Below are 8,435 nucleotides of genomic sequence, written 5' to 3'. Positions count from 1 at the left end.
TTGTTTTTGTTTTTTTTTTTCTGCAAAGGACCACTCATTCTGATCTAAGTAGCTAGACAAGTTCATAGCTGGAGAGGCAGTTTCACAGGCAGTTAGTCAACAAGATGTTAAAGATACTCAATTTAACATTTAACATGGGCTGGGCTACAGTTGCAATCAAATGTCTTTAGATGGTTGGGGTCTGGGTATGGCAAAACAGGATAAAATTGAACATAAGCAAGATGAGTTACTCTTTGTTCACTGTGGTTCTTCAGTACTGCCTCCTTTCAGAAAGATGATATCCCTGAGGGAACAGGGAAAGCTTGGAGGTCTTCCTGGATTCATGGCTATTGCAGGATGGGCAAATGGAGGGAGTGGCCAGGTGTAATGGTATGTGGGAATAACTTTGGGAGACAGAGTGAAGAGACATAGCTAAGGGAACAGTCAGATAAAAGGTAGCTGAGCCTGCAGCAGGAATGTGGGCAGGTCAAGAAGCTCCAAAGAGACCCTCCCTAGTTTGGGGGCTGTAAAGGGGACAGGGGGAGAGAAGTACTTTCAGACTTGCAAGATTGGTGTTAGCCTTACTAGATAGACCAGACAGGAAACATGAGCAAATGAGCTGATTCTACTTTATTGTAAGGTTACATTAACAGAATCTTGCAATTGTTTAACTATATCTTGTGCTAGTAGTAATCTGGTCTTGCTGATTTTGGGAATTATTACTTCCTATTGTTGTATATTCTTGTTGAAAACTATTGGAAGTCTACTTGCTTAAAGATTACAATATCAATCTGAAGGATTAATAATAAATAAATAAAATCATATGTGTTATAGAACATCAAGTAAGACATCACTGATGTCCTAAAATGAAGTTATCAATTCATTGATTCCTTATCTCTATCTGAATTTAAAATGTGAGAAGCATGACTATCACTATTGTTTTAATTTGTTCTTCTATGTCCTGACATTTTAGTGAATTGCCACTATTAGTAATAAATTCCTTTTGTTTTATTATTTGGAGAAAACTTTTAAAATATGTTAATACTGCCAATAGAAGAAAATATGATTGTGCTATGGAAAGCGTGCTAAACTTCAGGGCCTTTGATATTTGTGCACATAAAACATAAAAAATACTTAACATTATGTTAATGAAGTTCAAATATTTTGTGGGAGGTTTAAGTGAATTGACTGTAAAGTTTTGCTTGCTGGCATGAATTTGACATAAACAAAACCCTAGAAGCAAAATGCTACCTACTGTTTGGCAATTCTTTTTAAACAATAAACTCTTGCCGTCTACATGCTTTTCAAAATCTTAATGTTATCCATTAGTACACAGATGCTCCTGCTATTGATGCAAAAGCTCTGGGAGGCTGCATGGATCATTAGTTTGCCAATTAGCTTGTTTTTATTAAACATCTATTTCACAAACACTTTCTTTAAAGAGCTCTGCAGATGACATTACTTTGTGCACTCCTGTTATATCCAGGCCCTGAAAATTCCTAAAATTGGATACATTTGGATAAGGATATACTCTCACACAATGAGAAAGATGCAAGGTCAGTTTGCTGTAATTAAGCAAACATTTCAGGACACATTGGAGAGTGAGAAAGTGGTAATGATCTGCATGATGTAGTATCAAGAATGATCTAGCTTTATGACCTATAGTAGACAGAAAGACTATTAAAAATGTTTCTGCTGTAAGGAAAGGCAGAAACCAAGGTCTGCATTGTGAGAAATGGAAGCAGGTGCCCCAGAGTCCTAGTCATATCTGCCAGTGAAACTTACTGAATGTTTATATTGTTTTCCAAAGATTTATGTAAGGAAAGGTGACAAACCATTCATGCTAGATTTACTGACTGAATAGGAAAAGCTCTATGGTAAGAGTAGGTAAGCACCGTTCTATTTAATGATCCGATTGCGCACTGCTCTGTCATTCCATAGAGGTCAATGGAGTCAATGATACACTTGATGAGCTGTATGTGAACAAAGTAGATGATTGCCTTTCTGTATGTTAATGAATGGTGTGTATATGCGAGTGAATAGACCACATAGGCAGTGAGTGAATGATTAGAGTATGTAACTGAAAAGGATGTCTGAAAGACCAGGTCTTGTCAGTACTGTGTCTCAGTGTTAATCTGTGTAAAAATGAGGGAGGGAGGGTGGGTGTGGGTGTGTTTGGCAGATCTCTGTTTCTGTACCAGTAATTGCTAATCCACTACAGTATTCTAAAAGTCCCCATTGCCAGATTGCTTTTTTTAAAATAAGCATCTAAGGTTGACTTTCTAGAGAAAAACTGTCAAAACATTTATTCTTCCATCTTGTAGAAAAGACTTTACTTGACTTTGCAGAAACTTGCTTCCTCTTGGCAGCAGTGAGGCAATTCAAATATTAATGCATTTTGTATTTGTCTAACTTCTGAGGATAATCAAATAAAGGATTGCTGCTGAGCTATGAAATAGCTCTTACTTCCATTTTTACCCAAGCAGTAGATTCCTCTAACTTCCATTGCTGAAGTACAATATTATTGATTGGTATCTCATAAGAAGAATAAAGCATGTTTCATCTTATGTACTGAATCTCATGTACACAATATTTCTTGGAAGCAGGGTTTAAAAAAGGAGAAAGCTGATGAACTATTTTTCTTGAGGTGCATTTCCTGCAGCACACCGTCACTTGAGAATGGCCCCAAGCACATTCTTTTCATGTTATACATTGGTATGAAAGCCAGAAAAGGTTAGGAATAAAAAGATTTGCCATGAAGCAAAACACAATAATGTCTGAACTAAGGCTTTTGTCCATGTGACTTTTAGATCAGGAATCTATACTGTTCCAGATCTGGGGGAAAAAAAGTGTTATGTTATAGAAGGCATGAAATACCATGGCATTTAAAAAAAGGAGGGAGGGCAGTAACTATTATATATGTAGAAGAAATCATACCACTGATAATGGAATTAGATTAAACAATAAGAAAAACATAGTGGTACTAAAGAAGAACAAGTGGACCTGCAACAAAAATTTCTGGTGTACAGTAATATGTTCACTCTTCCAATCTGTTACCTAAGTCCTCTTCCTTCTCCTCCTTGCCTCTACAATCACTTAGCATCCATACAGACAGACCATTTTTCCATTCTGCAGCCTGAAACTACTTTTCTCCTATTCTTAAACCAGTTGTAAAGTCAGCCAATATAAAATCCCTTCTTGATCTCAGTTCATGCTTCAGACTTAGCAACAATTCTGGAAGATGTACCAGTAGTAGCTTAAGACTAATGACTGTTGAATTCCCTGGCTCCTATTATCTTCCCATTCTGCTGAGAAGGAAGTAGGTCTTTATGGTTCTCTGATCCTGCAAGGTGGGCAATCTGTGGGATCAGAGTACTGGCCTTAAGGGAGTAATTCTTCTTCCCCTTTCTCTCTCTCATTTCTGCCTTCAGGGGAGGAAATTGTCTCTTTGGTGCCAATTCTTTTATCCTACCGAGTTACCTTTTGGTGGGATTGGAGAATTGGCACTAAGATGACTTCTCCTTCTTCTTCCACTTTTCTCCCTCTGTTTTTCTGCCATTAGGTTGACAAGAGAAGTGGAAGAGATGGCTTTTTGGCACAGTGGAAGAGTCCTTACTCCCTTGCTGCCAAAAGCCCAGTGGTCCTGAAAGTCAATGGCCAGGGACCAGAGGTACAGTATATCAACAGCAGCCTCAGGTAGTCAATAGGAACAGAGCAGGCATCTGCTTCTAAATTTAACTTGGTAGGAAAAATCTCAGGCTGACTGCTCAGGATGGCTTGCTCCAGAGAAGTAAAACATGCACACACCCACATCACCAAAAAACCCAATGCTTTAGCAAGAAAGTGTGAGTGTACAGCACATTCATGGTGGGATGGAGATGAGCTGAAGACAATGTTATCCATTCATGTTCTCCAAATTCATTTCCTGACATATTGCCAGTCTGGATTTAGCAGGTAGTCAGAAGTATCCCAAGTATACCCAATCCTCATTACACTATTTTAGAGCTAGTATGAGATAACATCCCACTTTTGTTGCAGCAGACCTAAATTCCTGTTAACTTTTTCTCCAGTATTACAGCTGAGGCCCAAATACCATATTATTTTATGTACTGCCATTAATATTGCACTTTGGGAGCCAAGATGAGAGTCTCCAGAGCCTAGCAGAGCAGGACAGGACCTCACTTTCTGGTTTGAGGGAAAAGCCATGTGTGGTGCCTCCTGCTGCCTGTCTATCAGCAGCAAGCAGATAGAGGAAGGAGGAAAAGTAAGAACCCAAATCCAGAATTTCTGCTCCATCCTTCTGGAACTTTATAGGTTTCTGACCAAGTCTCAACTCTAGAATGTCTTTTTATAAATATAGTCCTGCTCACCACACTATCTGTATGCATAATAAGCTCTTTTTTCACCAGTGCAAATTATTTGTATGGTCCCTGTCCCCTGTGGTTATTTGTCTGAAATTATTATTATTATTATTATTATTATTATTATTATTATTATTATTATTATTTCATGGCCAGATCAAACTTTGCTCTGCCAAAATGTAGCCACCACCACAGCTTTGTCATTAGCTTGCTTTAGGTCATTGACAGTACAACGCTCCGGCAATAATCGGCACACCATCAGATGCGCCAGATCTTGGATTTCTCCACATTCACATCATATATTTCTGTCAGCCAGCAACCCCCACTTAAATAGATTTATCTTACACTTTGGTACCCCCACCCTTATCCTATTCATTGTCCTCCAAACTGTATTTGGGAGAGTGCTTCCTGTGGCCATTTCTTCCTTCAGTAGAATTCTTAAATCGGTGAGCTCATTCCTCCATTTACTTATTTGATTCTCTTCTTTGGGCCCCTCTAGGGTTTTAGTTCTTGCCATAAAGCTCTTTCTAGATTTAAGTCGACAAATTGGAGGAACATATCCATTTAAAGGGTGACGAGAGTCAGTCTCTTGCTTGGTTCTTTCAGCATCTGCTTCTACTTCCCTTCTAATCTTAGGTGGAGCAATGCCTACAAGGGGATATAATTTATAGGTTTGAGGCATCCCATCACTATGTGCATTGCCTCATTCACAGCAATATCTACTTGCTTCTCAAGTGCCGATGTGTTCCGTACTGGTGCCACATATTCGGCAGTAGAGACACTCAAGGCCAGAGCTGATACTCATAGCATAGCCGGCTGGGCTCCCCATGCATAGTTTGTCAATATTTGGATGATGTTATTCCTAGCACGTACTTTAGCCTTGGTATTTAAGCAGTGTTGCTTAAAAGAAAGTGTTCTGTCCAACATAACAACCAAATATTTAGGTGTTGGGCAGTGCTGTAATCTGTTCCCTCTCCACATTATATCCAATTCAACCCTTGAATCTCGATTACGAAGGTGGAAGGCACATACTTGAGTTTTGCTTGGATTAAGTTTTAAGTAATTATTATCATAATACCTCTCCAGTTCTTCTAGAGCCTGTGATATTTGTCTGAAATATGGCAACCCTAATCAATTGGAAATTCACACTGGGGCATAATTTTCTGGGATAGAAGACTTCATTTTTAATTTGTAGCTATCAAAGACTCTAGCACAGTTAGTAATATATATTTTTTTAACTAACCCCTTACTTTCTTACTTTCAATCCTTTTTTTGCCCAGTTTATTAAGATATATGTTTATGGCTACAAGGGCGAACTTTGCACAACACTGGAAAAAAGACATAGTACTAAAAATATCTGATTGGGAACTTAAACTCGGAGAATTTCCAGCAATGGCAATAGCAAAACTAACAGTATCTACAGATAACAGAAGTTTAACTAAATTTAAGCAAGAACGGCTTCCATATATATTATATATTATGCAGCAATGTAAATACAAACACTTAGAGTATGGTTTCTGAAGTTAATGTCAATTGGTACTGCGAATCAGTAAAGGAGGACAAAGAAGGGTGAAGTCAGAAATTAAATATTAAATTAAATATTTATCCATATTATTATTAGGGATTTTTTTTTCTTTCTCTTTTCCTTTTGTAAATATTTATAAATATATATAATGCTGATTTTGGCATTGAGCTCAAAAAGTATACTTCTTTTTTATATCATGAAAATAATTCAATGTACTTTGCTTGATATGGTTTATGTTTTATTAATGTTAAATCAAAAATTAATTGTATAACCAGGAATTATTTGTCCATTTATAGATATTACCTTTTGTGAAAATACACCTTTGTTTCAAATAAAAATACAAAGAATAATAATTATGAAAAAGGAGTGGGTGGTGCCAAGATAAAAACCAAATTGAATATAAATTGAATTAAATTCATACATTTAAAGGATTACCCTCCATGTCCTTAATAATAATTAAAGTTGGTGGCAGCTCTTGCAGGGGCTCTGCTCTAACTTCATAACAGTAATAAGCAGTGGTACGTGCAGAAGCTGATGGTTTCATCCAAACTGCAAAAAGAGCATAGCAATGTTGCAGTGGATATTGGGGCATCGCACACTTGTACATAAAAAAAGTGGAATTGCTGTTGTGAGATCACAACATGCATACAAAAGAGAGGGATCTTATGTCATGACATTATAACATTTGTGTCATTTTACCACCACCCCTGGCACCCCTGCAGGCAGCCACTGAAAGAAGTTAAGGCAGCCACTCTGTTTCATGGAATTGGGGACATCTTCAACCAAGGCAAGGAAACCCTGCAATGCTGTTACCAGTCATGACAGACAGTACTAACTAAATGAATCTATAATTTTTATTCCTATAAAATAGTGCATAAAGACTTTTTTGCTCTTCCTTTTGCACTTCTCTTAACAGGATACTCATGTATTAAAGGCTAGGCTTTGGAATCAAGGAAACCATCGATCACAAGAGGTAAAGAGAAGAAACTTAAAAAGTTTTGAACACATCTAAGTACAGTTGCAGAACAGAAGGGAAAGATAGATGAACGTTGATAAACCTTTGGGACTAGTTTTTTTAAAACAAAGTTATAAAACACTATATGCTCCAAGGATATGAAGAACATAAGTGAGATTTAGAACATATTTTAAATAAGATTCACTTCTTGATTCATCAGTGGAAGCCAATGGCATCATCATTTTTTTAATTAGATGGCTGCAGATACAAGTCTTTGAGAAAGGCAATAAAACCTTGGGGTTTAATTGGTTCTTGTGTCATGTAAAACTAACATTATATAAGCAAGGACATATTGTAGATTATATGTTCTTGGAATTTCATGTGATTCTCCTGATTATAAAATGTTAACTGCAATGGGTAGTAACTTTCCAGTGAAACTGAAATACAAATGCATGAAAATATAGACTTGGCCCCTATTTTTATGAAGCTACATGAGTGTATGTATGTATGTATGTGTGTAGGTATGTGTGTATGTAACTGTGCATATTCATGGACAAGCTAGCATTTTAAGCAACTGGAGAAAGTGAGCAGCTTTCATTTTGAAACCAATTTGCCTCATGATTTTAGGCACAAAAGCTACTAGAAGTGCCAAAAAGGAGATAATTCCCCAATGAAAGTATTTATTAATATCAGTATGTGTTTTCACATAGCCAGTAATCCATTCTACTTCCATAAAGAGAATATTCATATCGAGCTCAAAAGAAAGAGCATACATTTCTAGGAAATATGAATTTTTAAAACTAAAATATCTGTTTGTGTTGAAAGACACAAAAAGCTTTCCTTTTCTTCCAGGCTGCCTTGTAGTAGTCAGTATCAGTATTAAAGGAAACTCAAAAATGCACAAAAAGGTGATGTGAATCCCATCCAGCTATTAATTAGAAGTCAAGCCCCACCATTTCTGCAAGGGTCTCTGAAAATCAAATTCTATGAAAAAAGGAGAGCTCTCGCATTAGGAAATGCAATATAAGAGACTTTGCCCAGGGGTACCTTTGAACTGTGGACCTGGATTCAATTACAGTACATTGAAACACAAATTATTGTTGTTGCTGTTACTAGTTACTAGTACTAGAGACAAGATAAGCTTAAAGAGGTTAACTTATGCAAATTGGAGTATACATGTCATTGGGTACAGCAGCAAGGTATCTGATTGGTTATAAATAGCAGCAAAGCATTTGATTGGATATAGCACATCATGTATCCACTGAAGCAATTAGGGCATAACTACAACTGCATAACTACATTAGTCATGTCCCAGTGAAGTAATGCCCCAGTTGGGGGTGGGGGTTGAAAAAAACAAAGAGGGAGCATTTCATAAACATAGTTTCTTTCTAGAGAGTTACTATTATGGGGTTTATCAATCTGCCCCTGATGCCCCAAGTCTACGTTAGTCTCCTGGCATCTTTTCCCAGCGTTTCATCATTTCTTGGCCTTCTAAAACGTTTATGTCTGAGCAAAGAGTTTATTTTCCCTGGAGTGTTCTCCTCATCCGCATCGCTTAAATCCAACTTTTAATACAATGTTTAAAATTTCTGTGTTCTTTCTTTTCTAGAGCTAC

Source organism: Candoia aspera, chromosome 6, assembly GCF_035149785.1.
Source record: "Candoia aspera isolate rCanAsp1 chromosome 6, rCanAsp1.hap2, whole genome shotgun sequence".
NCBI classification, from domain to species: Eukaryota; Metazoa; Chordata; class Lepidosauria; order Squamata; family Boidae; genus Candoia; species Candoia aspera.
This window is presented reverse-complemented; position numbering follows the sequence as displayed.